The following is a 14,601-nucleotide window of genomic DNA, read 5'->3' as shown; positions in this document are numbered from 1 at the left end:
TGATTTTCTTTCGAGCTGTCAGTGAAGAAATGAACAAAACAACTGGCCTAACACAACATATTGAAAGATTAAAACATGGAAAAAATGATCAGATATTAACTTCGGTCAATTGTCCTAACGGATAAACCGAGATCAGGCTGGATAAACAGCTCTCGGTAATATTTCAGCATGCTTTCACTTTCGCATTTACCGGTAAGAATGACATCTCGCCCTGCTCATCATTCACTCTTCATATAGCCGTATATGGCTATTACACAATCATAATACACTGTGATATAGCCTGGGTCGTTAGTTTGTTGCATTGTTTTGTTTTCTCGCTACAATCAATCCGCTCAGTAGGGCAGAGATCGTCTCATTCAGGCAATCTCGGACTGATTGATTTGGCGCGGATGCGAGCGCAGCTGCTGGATATATGCCAAAAAAAAACGCGCTAACGGGGGAAACGAGACAGATTCCGAAACAAACGTCTATGTGTGAAACCACCGTAAGATTGTATTTGCACACAATTGACAGACATTCGCAGCACACAGCTCTGGCTCGATCTGGCAGGCAAAAAGGCAGCATCGGGCCAGTAACATTCTGTACACTGGCCCAAGTGTCTCGCACGCTGGCCCAGGGCCATCGGGCAGTCCTTATTGTCGAGCCCTGCATATACATATATACATATACATATATATATATATATATATATATATATATATATATATATATATATATATATATATACATATACATATACATACATATATATAAATATTTGTGTGTGTGTGTGTGTGTTTGTGTGTGTGTGTATGTGTTTGTGTGTGTGTGTGTGTGTATATATCAGGCCCAGATTGGCTAATCGGGAGGACCGGGAGAATTCCCGGTGGGCCGGTCCGTTTTTTGGCCGCGAGGGTCGGTGTCCCTAGTTCCCGAATCGGTTGCTCTCAGCAGTCACACTTTTTAAAATTTATTTATTTATTTACTTGACCACAGCCTTCTTATTCATTATTTTACCGCAGCTCTGCTCTTTTTATCTATTTTCACGTAGCCTCGTGAGCAGGATGCAAGTTAATGATGATATAACTAGATAAGTCGCCATGCAACATGCAGCTGTTGTGGTACAGTGGTTAGTACGTTAGATTATGACGCGGCCAACCTGGGTTCGGTCCTCGTCTGAGTAACAATTTTTTAAAAATTATTATTAATATATTAATTTACTATTAAATGTCTTTAAAATCATACATTTTTCTGGACTACATCATGACTAAAGTGAATGATTACACACAATAGATTATTATTCAATCACAAAAAGCATACACAGAAGCATAATGGCATAATGTGTAAAGCAATAGACTTGTGAACGATAAGTGCAAGTCTGAACTGCAACAGATCAAACATTCTCAGTGAAGAGAAGCAAAATGTGATTTTTGCGGGGTCAGAGAACATTGAGTTTTGAGTATTAAATGTTTTAAGCATGCTAATATGTTCAACATGTATCAGTGCTGTGAGGCAACTTCATGTGCAGCAAAACTTTGAGGCAGGCGAGACAAGCTCAGTGCACCGACAAAATGCCTAAATCAATAACCTGTCAGAGGAGAGGAGAGCTGGAGAAGGACTGATATTCTCTCTCTGCCTCTATCTTTTGCTTTCCGCCTCATCCCTCTCTCCACAGAGAGTTTGTTAGAGGTTTCCTCTATTATTGCATTGCAAAACAAACTGTCAGAATGCTCAGAGAAATGGAGAAAGGACGAAAGAGATGGCAGCTGTTGTATTGTGGAGAGGCTCACTACTACAATAAACCCATCAGATGGAGAAACTCCAAGCTTCCCTGACAGCATACAGGTGAAACAATACAGATGGAGAATTAAAAATAGAAAGGATAAAGAGACACATGGTCGGTTTATTAAAAGTGACATTTGTAGGTGAAGTACAGTATGTATTTCTGAACTACGAGCGAAAGCAAATCAATTGCAAAGCAAAATAAATGCTGCTGCCAGGTCAAACATATTGTTTCATCAAACATATTATCATGCTATTGATTTAAAGGGATAGTTCCCCCAAAAATGACATTTTACACAATGTTTGCTCACTCTAAAGTGGTTCCAAACTAGGTATGGTCGATATAAACTTCACAATGTTTTCTGGTATTTATTGTGATAACGACAATTTTGACAATAATTTATATGTATCCACTGAGTCAAAAAAAAAGTGTAGTATCTTTGGAGAATTTTATATATACATACATACATACACACATATATACACACATATATATATATATATACATACACACATATACACACACACATACATACATATATGTACATATATATATACAAACATACATACATACATATATATATACACACACACACATACACACACACATACATACATATATATATATATATATATATATATATATACATATACATATATATACACATATACATATATATACACATATACATATATATACATATACATATATATACACATATACATATATATACACATATACATATATATACATATACATATATATACACATATACATATATATACATATACATATACGTAAATAATGACAGAATTGACATTTTTAGATGGGCTATACCTTTAAGAGTATCCTTAGAACAACCATTTAAAAGTGCATAAATATGCAAATTGTTTAAGTCTGAAGGTCTTGAACAAACCTTTACAGTTAAATGTCATGAAACTATGCTTTATCTTTTCTTCATTAGATGAATCTAAAGTGACATTTATTATTTAAAAACATCTAAAAAATGGGCTTTACTACACAGACACACACACACAGACAAACATTCTCAAGGCTGCATTCTGTACATAAATACCAACAACAAGGATTTGTCACGCTGTAAAGCCAACACTGAATGGGGTATTATGACTGGCCTCCGTCAGATTATTTATGAGTGAGGCTGTAATTGAACACTGCAAATCCTACAGCGCTGAGTTATGGATGAACAGGAGAGGGCGTTTGCAAGTCTTCTCCATATGCCTCTCTTTTTACAAACTTTACAGATACATACCTGCTTGTTTGTAACAAAATTCAGTGTAAAACTATTCCAACAAAGCCAAAGTTATAGATGTGTCACCTGTCATTTGCAATTATAGAGTATAGAGTAATTATGGAGCTAAAACTAAAACCCATTTACAGTTTAAGTTTGCGATTTAAAACACTTTGACAGAAGTGTTAAATACAAACTGAACGAACAATCCTCATTTAATTTTGTCTGTAATAAACTATGCACAACCTCTAAAGTACTTCTGAAACACAAATCAAGCAGGAGCAGTGTGAGATGTCAATAGTTCATCATATTACAGTGCATTTACAGTGTCAAACAATTGGATGGATCAGCTCCTGCTGTGTAGTGTGTAATCTATAGATGAAGGTGAAATAGATAACATCACAATGCTCAATTAGACTCCAAGGTCTGTTCGCATGACTGTGTCTTATCCATGTGATTCATTCACACAAAAATAACATTTCTATCATCATTTACTCATAACCTCATGTTACTTTCTTTCATTAAACACAAAAGAAATAGTAAAGGATGCCCACTGAATGATTAGTAGAGTTTAGTTTACAAAAAAAAAAAAAAAAAAAAAAGTTATCAATAAATTCGTTTTTTACCAAAGCAAAAATAAAAATTTTATTCTCCTTTCCTCTGATTACAACGTCTTTGAGAGAGATGAAATAAAAAACTGGATCGACATGATTTGTCAATGAGGTTGCTGTATATACTGAATCACTGAACAAAATGAATTCAAGAGAACAAGTTATAAATGCTTAAACTGAACCATTGCTATCTGAATGCTACATTCCCGAGCATGGCCCGCTTAAAAAAAGATGGGTCAAAGCATAGTTCGGTTGACAGGCACGTGCACACATAGGGCTCAACCTGTGCAGTGCACATGCCCTTTTTACTCTTGGATAGAAAGTGCCCTTCCAAAATGATCAAAAGTGCCCCCGCGACGCGACACACCCTCCGTCCCACCCTTCAGTAGGCACACGACAACACTGCTCTTGAGTACGCGCGCTCAAACCCATTCATTCTCACATCATCAATAATCAAAAAAAGTAACTGTTTGTTAAAGCAGGGGTTCCCAAACTTATGCCAGTGACTTGCGACCCCCAATATTCTCTGAGATGGTTACAAACCTTGCACACAACCGCGCAAATATTCCAAATGGCCCAATCTATTAATGGTTTCATTTTGGAGAACGCCAGAGACTCTCCTCCATGTTCAGTTGTGGCCTATATTTATTTTTAATTCATGTGAGTGCCATAACAGTGTCAGAAAGTTTAACCTGATGCTGTAAAATCAATTTGCTGCATCTGGCGCTATTGCTATATCTTTAATTTAACGTAATCACCCCAGGGGTCGCAAAACAAATCGAAAGGCTGGTGGCTTTTTACTAGGATGTTTTTTATGTTTATTATTATTAATTATTATTCTTCATCAGGTTATGGATAAAATATGGTCATTTTAATAATTTAATAAAATGAGTTAGATATTTGGAAATCACCAAGCGCATTGTCCCCCACACTTTAGGAACAACTGTGTTAAAGCAACAAAATCCTCACGGAACTTCAGTTGCATGCCACCCTGCAAACCTGATAGATGGAGCAAAGTTGCTTGTAGAATTCAATGTAAAATTCAATGTGATAAAAGATTTGGATCTGTGCTTTTCTCATATTACATATAAAGTGTCGATTAAGCTTAACAGTTCTAAAAATGTAATTGCATTTGTTTTGATCTTGATGTAATATTAGAATTTTTACTATTATCAATACTGTTGGTACTTTTATCAAACAGAATATTAAATGTTTTTTTAATATTGTGATATAATACTTTTTTGTTTAAAAAAATATAAAAGTTTGCATATTAATGTTCAAACCATATTTTAAAAAAAATTTATGTTTCATCTTTTTACAACAGTATAATATTAATTTTACACTTAAGATCGACAAAAGAAAATGAGTGTATATAAATTTGCATGCTTAAGACATGTAATAATGCAGAAGTCATGTGATTCATTCATTCATTAATTTTCTTGTCGGCTTAGTCCCTTTATTAATCCGGGGTCACCAAAGCGGAATGAACCGCCAACTTATCCAGCAAGTTTTTACGCAGCAGATGCCCTTCCAGCCGCAACCCATCTCTGGGAAAGAAGTCATGTGATTAATTAGTTTATATATTTATATAGCCCATTTTGAGGGATGTAAACAATAACTATGGTCCTAATTAGGGCTGTGCAATTAATCGAAATCGAATCACAATTGCGATTTGAAACACAGCAATTAGCTAAATCGCAAGAGGCTGCGATTTTAAAAATATACATGTATTATATAATTAGCCCCACCGAAACCAAATGTGTGAGTGTCATCTGTGTGTGAATGTATTTAAAAAATAATAATAATAAACAAAATAAATGATAATAATAATAATAATAATAATAATAATAATAATAATAATAATAATAAATATAAAATAAATAAACTTTTTTAAATCAATTAATTATGATAAATTTAAAACTAAATATTTTCCCCAAATCGCAGAGCCCTAATGTATTTCCTGTTTAAGATTTTTGTTTTTCATAGCTTCTGATAATCCAAAAATGTCCACATATTGATAAAATGTATTATGACGGCTGTGTAATATTAGTTAAGACTGAATTGCCTCTTGTTACAGTTATAAAATGGTTTGACCACAAACAGGAACTGTTCATGTGCTAATGATATCGCTATATTGAAAGGGTCAATAGTCAAGCCAGGGGTTTAAATAATTTCAGGCTTTAAAGATTGATTGATTGATTGATTGATTGATTGATTGATTGATTGATTGATTGATTGATTGATTGATTGATTGAGCTTTTTTTTTTATTTAGTTGGTTAATTTCATTTTTGTGCAGCACCAAAGAAAGAAAAGTCATACTGGGTTAAAAACAGCATAAGCATACAGTAATAAATCTTAACAGAATTATCACTGTTGAACGATTACATGTTGGCTTTCAGCTCCAGCCAGCCCCAAAGTCTGTTACCATCATAAAGCAAATGAGCAGAGCAGACATTTGCACAACCAATTCATCTGAATAAACAACTCATGTTCATAAGGGCATCATGTCACAAGCACATCTGTGCTCCAGTAAAACCCCTCATAATTGGGGGGTTCAACTCTAAAACAAGTCAAGAATATCATGAAGCATGCAATCTATGGCTAAAGCATCCACCTCTGCAGCATACAGTGCATATTCTACCCCTGTACCACACAGTATGCACTACTATTCTGTTCTGAACACAGACAATATGCATTCAACTTTATGGGAGGGTCCTGTCCAAAATCATCTCTCCTCTCCTTCGGCACCCTCATCTTCTTTCTATGTCCCTCTGACCTCTGCGTTCTGCCTGACTGACCCTCCTGATTTAATGTCCTCACACAGACGGGACACTCAGATAGGAATGGCTGAGAAAGAGAGAGCGAGAGATCCAAAAGGTAAAACAAGTGGGATTCATGGCTGCTTACGGATCAGAATTCTCCCATTTTAAACTCCCAGATTCTTCTTTTATTTTCCTCATCTGCTCGTCCTCTCTCTTGTAAGCTTTAGTGCCACTGTATCTGCAATTCATTCCCCTCTCCTTCTCTGATACAGCCATTCATTTCATTCTGTCACTCAAAATACCTGTCCCATCCTGAGCCTTCATTTCAAATGATCATTCCTCTCTCTCTCCCTCTCTTTCTCTCTCTCTTCCTCTGTACTCGTTTTTAGAGTGGATTTGAAAGGAGTGACAGACACGCTGAGTGAGAAAGCGTGGCAGAGGAGCCAGCAGACTCTATATCAAACAGAAACACTTGTGCACGCTCACAAACACACCTCCGCCAAGCATTCATCATTTTGTTTTGTTATTTCGACAAAGCTAATGTAACCAAAGTCCTGATGATGTCACTCTGATGTATAAACTGTCATTCAGTCCTCATTAAGTATTCAGACAAACCTTCATAACACTCCAGCCTGAAACATTATAGACTCAATTCATATCTACAGCTATAAAAAGGACAATGGCTCTGTTCCAAAAGCAAGTGAGCTGTATTGCTGTCAGCTTCCTACATATAGGCATCTGAGGTTAAGGAATTGTATCTGAAGCGAAAAGAAAAATAATGAAGTCATAAAAGACAGAGCTGATGCAAGCTATCAAATAGCACTTCTCACATGCTACAAAACACAAAAAATACATTTTTATTATTTTTATTTTTTACTTATTTCAAACTTTAGCTAATGGCATGATAATGATTTTAATAACTTGCATAACAAAGGACACAGAAATGTCACAGAAGTTTGTGTATGTGTGTGTGTGTATAGAGAGAGAGAAAGAGAGAATAGGGTATATGCACAGCAAGTGTTTCTTCCCACACGTCCCATACACTTCCGGTGAACAGTTAATATGGGCGAGACAGTGGCGCAGTAGGTAGTGCTGTCGCCTCACAGCAAGAAGGTCGCTGGTTCGAACTTCGGCTCAGTTGGCATTTCTGTGTGGAGTTTCCATGTTCTCCCTGCCTTCGCGTGGGTTTCCTCCGGGTGCTCCGGTTTCCCCCACAGTCCAAAGACATGCGGTACAGGTGAATTGGGTAAGCTAAATTGTCCGTAGTGTATGAGTGTGTGTGTGTGTGAATGTGTGTGTGGATGTTTCCCAGAGATGGGTTGCGGCTGGAAGGGCATCCGCTGCCTAAAAACTTGCTGGATAAGTTGGCGGTTCATTTCGCTGTGGCGACCGCGGATTAACAAAGGGACTAAGCCGACAAAAAAAATTAATAAATGAATGATTAGTTAATGTGACTTAGTGACTTCAGTTTTATACGGTTCATTTTACAGCATCGATGTTTACAGCATCGATGTTGTAATGTAATTAAAATCAGTTAAATAGACTTTTAACTACTTTTAATTAGTTGTTCACTCGTAAATCGAGATGAAAAGCCGCTTACAAGCACGTGCTTGATTACCAGGTTAGCACAGAAACTCCATTGTATATACTGGGGTAAAATAAATGTTCATATTTTAAAGACATGGCGGTGGAGGAATGTAATTTAATGCAGTGCTTTTTCCAACAATCTGAGACTCACTTTATATCGTATATCAATCAGGCAGTAAAGACTGTTAATTTTTAAAGAAAACAGACCTTAAGCGTGCTGATTTTATTACAGCATACAGTTCGCCAGAAGCGCTTGACCGAGGTTACTGAAAAATTAAAAGTCCTTCTGCATACTTCTGCATATACCCTGTAGTGTTGACTTTTTTAAAATTGCTTCACTTCACCTGCCATTAAAGGCAAAAATGTATAAATAAATAAAATAAAAGCTATTTTAAAAACACAAATATCTAAATATTATTTTTATTAAAAAAATAAAGCTAAACTCATATTATATATATTAATATTTAGATTTTAAATGATAAGCAAGTGTGAATATGTGCGTTTTTATAAAACACTAAACTGCAAAATGTTTATGATCTCATTCATTTCAAAATTATACAAATCCTATACAAATTAGGGCTGCAGGATTCTGACCCTTTTCACATTTCCGGGTTTCTCAGTGGCGGAAGGTGTCATATTTGGGTAAACTTAAAGCGTAGTGAATCGGAGAGCACAACAAACTATTTTTTTACAATCCTATTTGATGAAATAAAACAAGAAAAACTCCACTATGATGTTATCAAGACTTTCAAAAAAAAATTAAAATTGTGTGGGACTGATGACAGCAGCCAGAGGAGAGAATAACGTCAAATTAATTCTCAGCCCCATAGATGCTGCATTAGAAACACTATTTTCTAATTAAACACTAATTTAAGCACAGATAAAAGATAGATTTATAGATTTTTAAAAATTAAATAAACAGTGCTTTATGGTTTTTGCTGGAGTCTAACACTGGGTATACAAATCCAGTATTCAAACGTAAAATAACAATGTGTACAGTCTTCATTGTATAAATATAATTAAACACAGTTCATCTCGGTTAAAGTGGAAAGCTTTAGTGTTTCTTGTTGGGTTTAAATTAGTCATAGGCCTTAAAAACACATCCAAATGTATTTTTTTCAAATGACATGTCTATATTATAGGACTGTGCTGTGATGTGGAAAATATATATTTTATGTGCCTTTCCAGAGACTTTGTGACTAATTAGTCACCAATATTGCCTAATAGTACTTATAAATAGTATGATGTTACACTTTTTTCTTTTTTTTCCTTACCTCCATCTATCTATAAATTTATTTTCTTATTTTTGAGGATTACTATAATTTCTATAACCCATTGCACATTTTTTTGGAAAACTTGGCTTTGATTATGTATGTAAATGCACATTGCACATTAATTGACAACTTTAAATAAACATGTTACAATAAAAAATAAAATAAAATAAAATAAACATCCAAATAAAGATCTTTCACATTATTAAATTAGGGTTAGGGACTGTGACTTCCCAAATCAAGTGTACTTAACTGTGGTTCCTGGTTAATTATATTTCCAATTTGCATTGCAGATCCTGCAATGTGACTATTGCAGGTTTGCATATTGCGATTTCAATGCTAAAATGATATATTGTGCAGCCCAAATACAATTCATTCAACGTTTTCAAATGAATGCCCAATTGTAGCATAAAAACATTTAGCTACTTACAGTACATTTTACATAATAGACATTCATCATTAAAAGCTGAAATTGAGCACATGTTTGTGCCTATATGTACAATACAGGGCTCTGCCTTTTCTCATTTAATTGGTCATCTCAGTCACTGTTTTGACATTGATGGACACCGACAGCATTTCTGTGGTCCTAAAAATAAACTAAACACAATATGTGTATCAAATATTGGCCGTTTACTCAGGGTGACTTCTCCCACAGCAGTTATGGACCTTCTTTAAAATGCTGCTCACGTGTTTTTGGATAAAGTTTATGACTTTTCTATGAAAGTTGTTTCAGCGTTCCCAAAACTGATCAAAAGTTGGGAGGCAAGTCCTAGAATTGACCCACTACATCTTTGTAATCGATAAGTTCACAGAGTTCACCAGAACAAGTGCAACCAGGGCCAAAGGAACCAAAAGGTGAACAATTTCAAATGCTCAGAGACTACCATAGCTCAACTTTCAATCCTAGCTTATATTCAGCTCAGTACAGAACATTTAACTCCGTTTCTGAATTAAGACATAATAATATGTTGTAATCCCAGACCCACATCATAGCATGAGGGATAAACAAATAAGCAAACTGGCGTGGATGACTTTAGCGCACTTATGCATGCACAGGAGATCCAGCTGGAAGTCCATATGTATTCTGATAACATGCATCACCAATTACCTCCTGCCACCACATTATAAACTCCCATTGACACTTATGGCACGCCAGCTATTCCTCTCTCATCAACGTCTCCATCAGTCATGGTAACACATTAAACGCTGACACGCTGTTTTATTTGGTCTTCAATAAGTTTCCGGGAGTAAAACCCCTTCACGAGCTCATGGCAACCCTGCTAGTTCACCCTCATGAGCTCTCATGACACATGAATAAATAACGACACGCGCAGCAGGCGCGCGCACAGCCACCCGATACGCGCTACATCTACGCAAAATAAAATAAATAACTTATAAACGTCCAAAAGGTTTAAATATAAATGTTAATATCTAATAGAACATTAAACGAAAAAATTATGACCAACTGAAAGCATGCATCAATTTAATGTCACAGTCTAATTTGGTAACTATGTGACAATGAAGTAAAGTTATCAATAAAAGTGGCATTTATATAGACTTGTAAGCAGTTTTCCAGAGTAAGTGAGAGTGTCGGAGCTCTTACCTGCTGCCTCCTCCTGATCAGTCCGGTCCGTGCGCTCTTGACAACCGACCGACCGACCTACCGAGCGAGCGCGCGCGCTAGTTCTGCTGCTGAGAGAGTGCTGGTTCTCCGCGTGCGCGCACTCAATGCTCTCTCTCTTTCCTCACTCTCTCGCACGCGCATCATCATGTTGCGGTTTCAAGTTTAAAACAAGTTGAATGCTGCATGACTGAGCAGGATTGTCGGGTGTCATTATCTGCAAGAAAAAAAGAGCATGCTATAGACCATTTCAATGTGTTGATGCCATTGGCCCATGAATATTTCCTGCTTGTTGTCAAACTATTTTACTAGTAATAAAAGGGAATTCAGTCATATCTCAACGTTAAAACATATGTCATAACGTTATTTATCAATATAAATAACCTTCTATGGTTCTCGGAAGCTATATGGAAACTAAAAGAAATGTGAAACAGGTAATACGTCAAGACCGTTTGTTTACATCACTATAAATGATCTATGAATGTCATTTTGCGTCCGTCTGCAATAAACTGTTCACATGTGAAGTGTTAATTTATCATTTGCCATATAAATGATATCAAGCTAAAATCTAGGTTTATTCTGTAAAAGTTAATGTACAAATAAAACTTTCATAAAATTAAAACAAAATGTTTGTCTCGTTTGCTATTCATTTAACTCATGAGACTTTTAAAGACATTTGAAATGTCTCAAAGATGATAACAGAAACTGCATGTTCTTGTGTTTTATTTGTAAAGTCGCATATTTTTTATGTTTAAGACTAATAATGGTAACAAGGGAGGGCCGTTTTTTTGTTTGTAAATCATTTAAATAGATTTGTTGTATAATAGCAAACAATTTTAGAATTTGCAGAATATTTTTGGGTAAAATGTTTTTTGCAACACTTTTATTTTACTTTTAAAGCAACCAAGTACTGTCGTTGCTCGTTTATTTATTTACTTAATATTATTATTTATTATTATTATTATTTGGGGGGGGGGGGGGGTTCCTACTGGGGTTTGGGGTGTCCTTTGGTACTTCTACTGTTTATATTTTGCTGACAATGTATTTTTAGGGAATCCGCTGATCTGGCCTTTAGCATGTCTGAAACTTTCTCCTCTGCACAAAACAATAAATTCAACAACACTCATACAGTCAGACTCGGTAATTGACAATCTGCAACATAAAACTGACATTCTACTAACGTCTTATACTACTGAAATGTGATAAAATTATTCTTCATAAGAAGCGCAGCTGGGCCAGTTGCACCTTTGCTATTTCTTTGCTGCCATCATGTGGACTTCGCTATAAAATAGCAGTAAAATACTCACCTTCGTGCTATTTCAGCAAGACTTCTAGACCTCTACTGACTTCTAACAGACAAAGGTGGATTTTTTTGTAAAAACGAACTACAAATGTGCGCCATAAAAAAGTACTTCTTGAGTCTTGTTGAAAACAGGGCTGAAGTACAACTTTAGCCAATAATCTTGTCGTCGTCATTCACTTCCACGTGCTTTTGCTCAAACAAAAATGGCGCCTACTTCTTCTTCTTCTTCTTGTGTGTTTTATGGCGGTTGGCAACCAGCTTTTGGTGCATTACCGCCACCATCTGGATTGGAGTGTGGATCCGGAGTTAACTAACCATGTTTTATAGTTAAACAAAGCCCAACCATAAAAAAACATAAAAAATACAAAAAAAAAAAAAAAATTTAAAATTAAATATTACAAATAAAATTTTTTATTATTTTCCTATACATATAAATAAATTACTAAATGTCCCAAACTTTGATATTTCTTTCTCTATAATACCTCTATATGATATAGATAACTATTCATCTAAATACTAAATTCTATTAATCAACCCTGTGTCTTTCAAATAGTTATAAACATATCTAAAACATACATCACCCGTGCTCAACTTTAGTATGTTCTTTATGTTAGGTTCCACTTGTTTTTCCTGTAACTGTGTGAATAATATATTTCTTTCTGTCTGATATATTGGGCAGTGCATTAATACATGTTCTACAGTTTCCTGGTTGTTACATTCAAAAATGGCGCCTAGTTCGTCGACATTAAATAAGAACGACAGCGATTGGATCTAGCATGTCACGTGACTGATCGCAAAACATGAGCTGCGTCCCAAATCGCATACTTATGCACTATTCTACGCCATTTTGTAGTATAAACAGTGTAAGTAGTGTGTTCACACTGAAAAGTCTAAAAATAATAAGTGCACTTTAATTTCCCGGATGATGCACTCATTCAGCCGCTAAAATGAAGTGTGTAATGATGGACACTTCACGCACTCAACGACCGCAGGTTTGCCTACGTAGCGGAAGAGGCGGAGCTATCGGACGCACATGTTGGATAACTTTATTTATTTTGGATGGTGAAAACAAAATTCTTCTACGAGAGTGATTATAGCGCCTCCCGATGGTGAATGCGGCAACACTCACGGCAGGTAATATTTGATAATTCGGTCGTTTATTTCACTGATTTGGCGTCCGTCAAACGTCATCAGGGAAACGGTTTGAATTTCCGCTTAGTAAAAAAACATTAGTGTGCCATTTGGGACGACACTATATGCATATACTATCCTGTTGAGTGTGTAAGTGCATAAGTACATAGTGCATGAGTGCATAGTGTATAGTGTGCCATTTGGGACGCAGCTAAAATCTGTCAAACGATAGCTGCGTCCCAAATGGCACACTATACACTATGCACTCATGCACTATGTACTTATGCACTTACACACTCAACAGGATAGTATATGTATGTAGTGTTGTCCCAAATGGCACACTAATGTTTTTTTACTATGCGGAAATTCAAACCGTTTCCCTGATGACGTTTGACTGTTGCCAAATCAGTGAAAAAACGACTGAATTATCAAGTAATACCTGCCGTGAGTATAACCGCATTTACCATCGGGAGGCGCAATAATCACTCTTGTAGGAGAATTTTGCTTTCACCATCCAAAATAAATAAAGTTATTCAACATGTGCGTCCGATAGCTCCGCCCCTTCCGCTACGTAAGCAAACCTGCGGTCGTTGAGTGCGTGAAGTGTTCATCATTACACACTTAATTTTAGCGGCTGAATGAGTGCATCATCCGGGTAATTAAAGTGCACTGATTATTTTGAGAGTTTTCAATGTGAACACACTACTTACACTATTTATACTACAAAATGGCGTAAAATAGTGCATACGTATGCGATTTGGGACGCAGCTGATATCCCTTATTTAACAGTTTTCTGTTGTTCAATCTTACTCAAACTTCTACAGAAGATATATAATATACCATACCTCTGTAAACACACTTTATGAAAAATTTATGATGTAAATTACATTTGAAAAGATCAAATGTTGAAGTAATGCCAATCTTAGGCAACAGATTAAAATGTCAGATTAAAAAAATGATTTACGGAGAGAAGAGTTACCAACAATGTAGGCTACCACACTCTTTTTCATATTTGACCAATTTTATGTTTTATTTAGGCTACCTTTATTATTGATTAAATATGGGAGTACAGAATTGTACAGTATACAGGGAAATTAACAAAAAAATCATGTACTTTAAGTGTTAGTTTTGTTCAGCAGGTGGGATGTCTTAAGAGCTTTAGGATTACTCTGTATTGAGGTCAGTAATCATAAAACATTTTAGATCAATAAAAAAAGAGTACAATTTGGTACAGTCAGCATACATGTTGTTTTGTGAATGTGGTACTTTCCAAATAACTTAAGGATTTTTGTTATTTTATCCA

General features: G+C 35.7%; 1 protein-coding gene across 2 annotated transcripts in view; it reads right to left on the bottom strand.

Annotated features, from left to right (window-relative positions):
• The window catches only part of cdh23 (cadherin-related 23), a 495,141-nt gene extending 482,799 nt beyond the window's left edge, over window positions 1–12,342 (bottom strand). For both annotated transcript variants that reach the window (XM_087277778.1, NM_214809.1), the window contains 2 exon segments: window positions 12,172–12,342; window positions 10,847–11,081 (listed from right to left, as the gene is read on the bottom strand). The gene's annotated coding sequence lies outside the window, so the exon portion shown is untranslated.
• Window positions 12,343–14,601: the final 2,259 nt, after the last annotated feature.

This window comes from Danio rerio, chromosome 13 (assembly GCF_052040795.2).
Source record: "Danio rerio strain M-AB ecotype USA chromosome 13, GRCz13ab, whole genome shotgun sequence".
Classification (NCBI taxonomy): Eukaryota; Metazoa; Chordata; class Actinopteri; order Cypriniformes; family Danionidae; genus Danio; species Danio rerio.
This window is presented reverse-complemented; position numbering and strand designations above follow the sequence as displayed.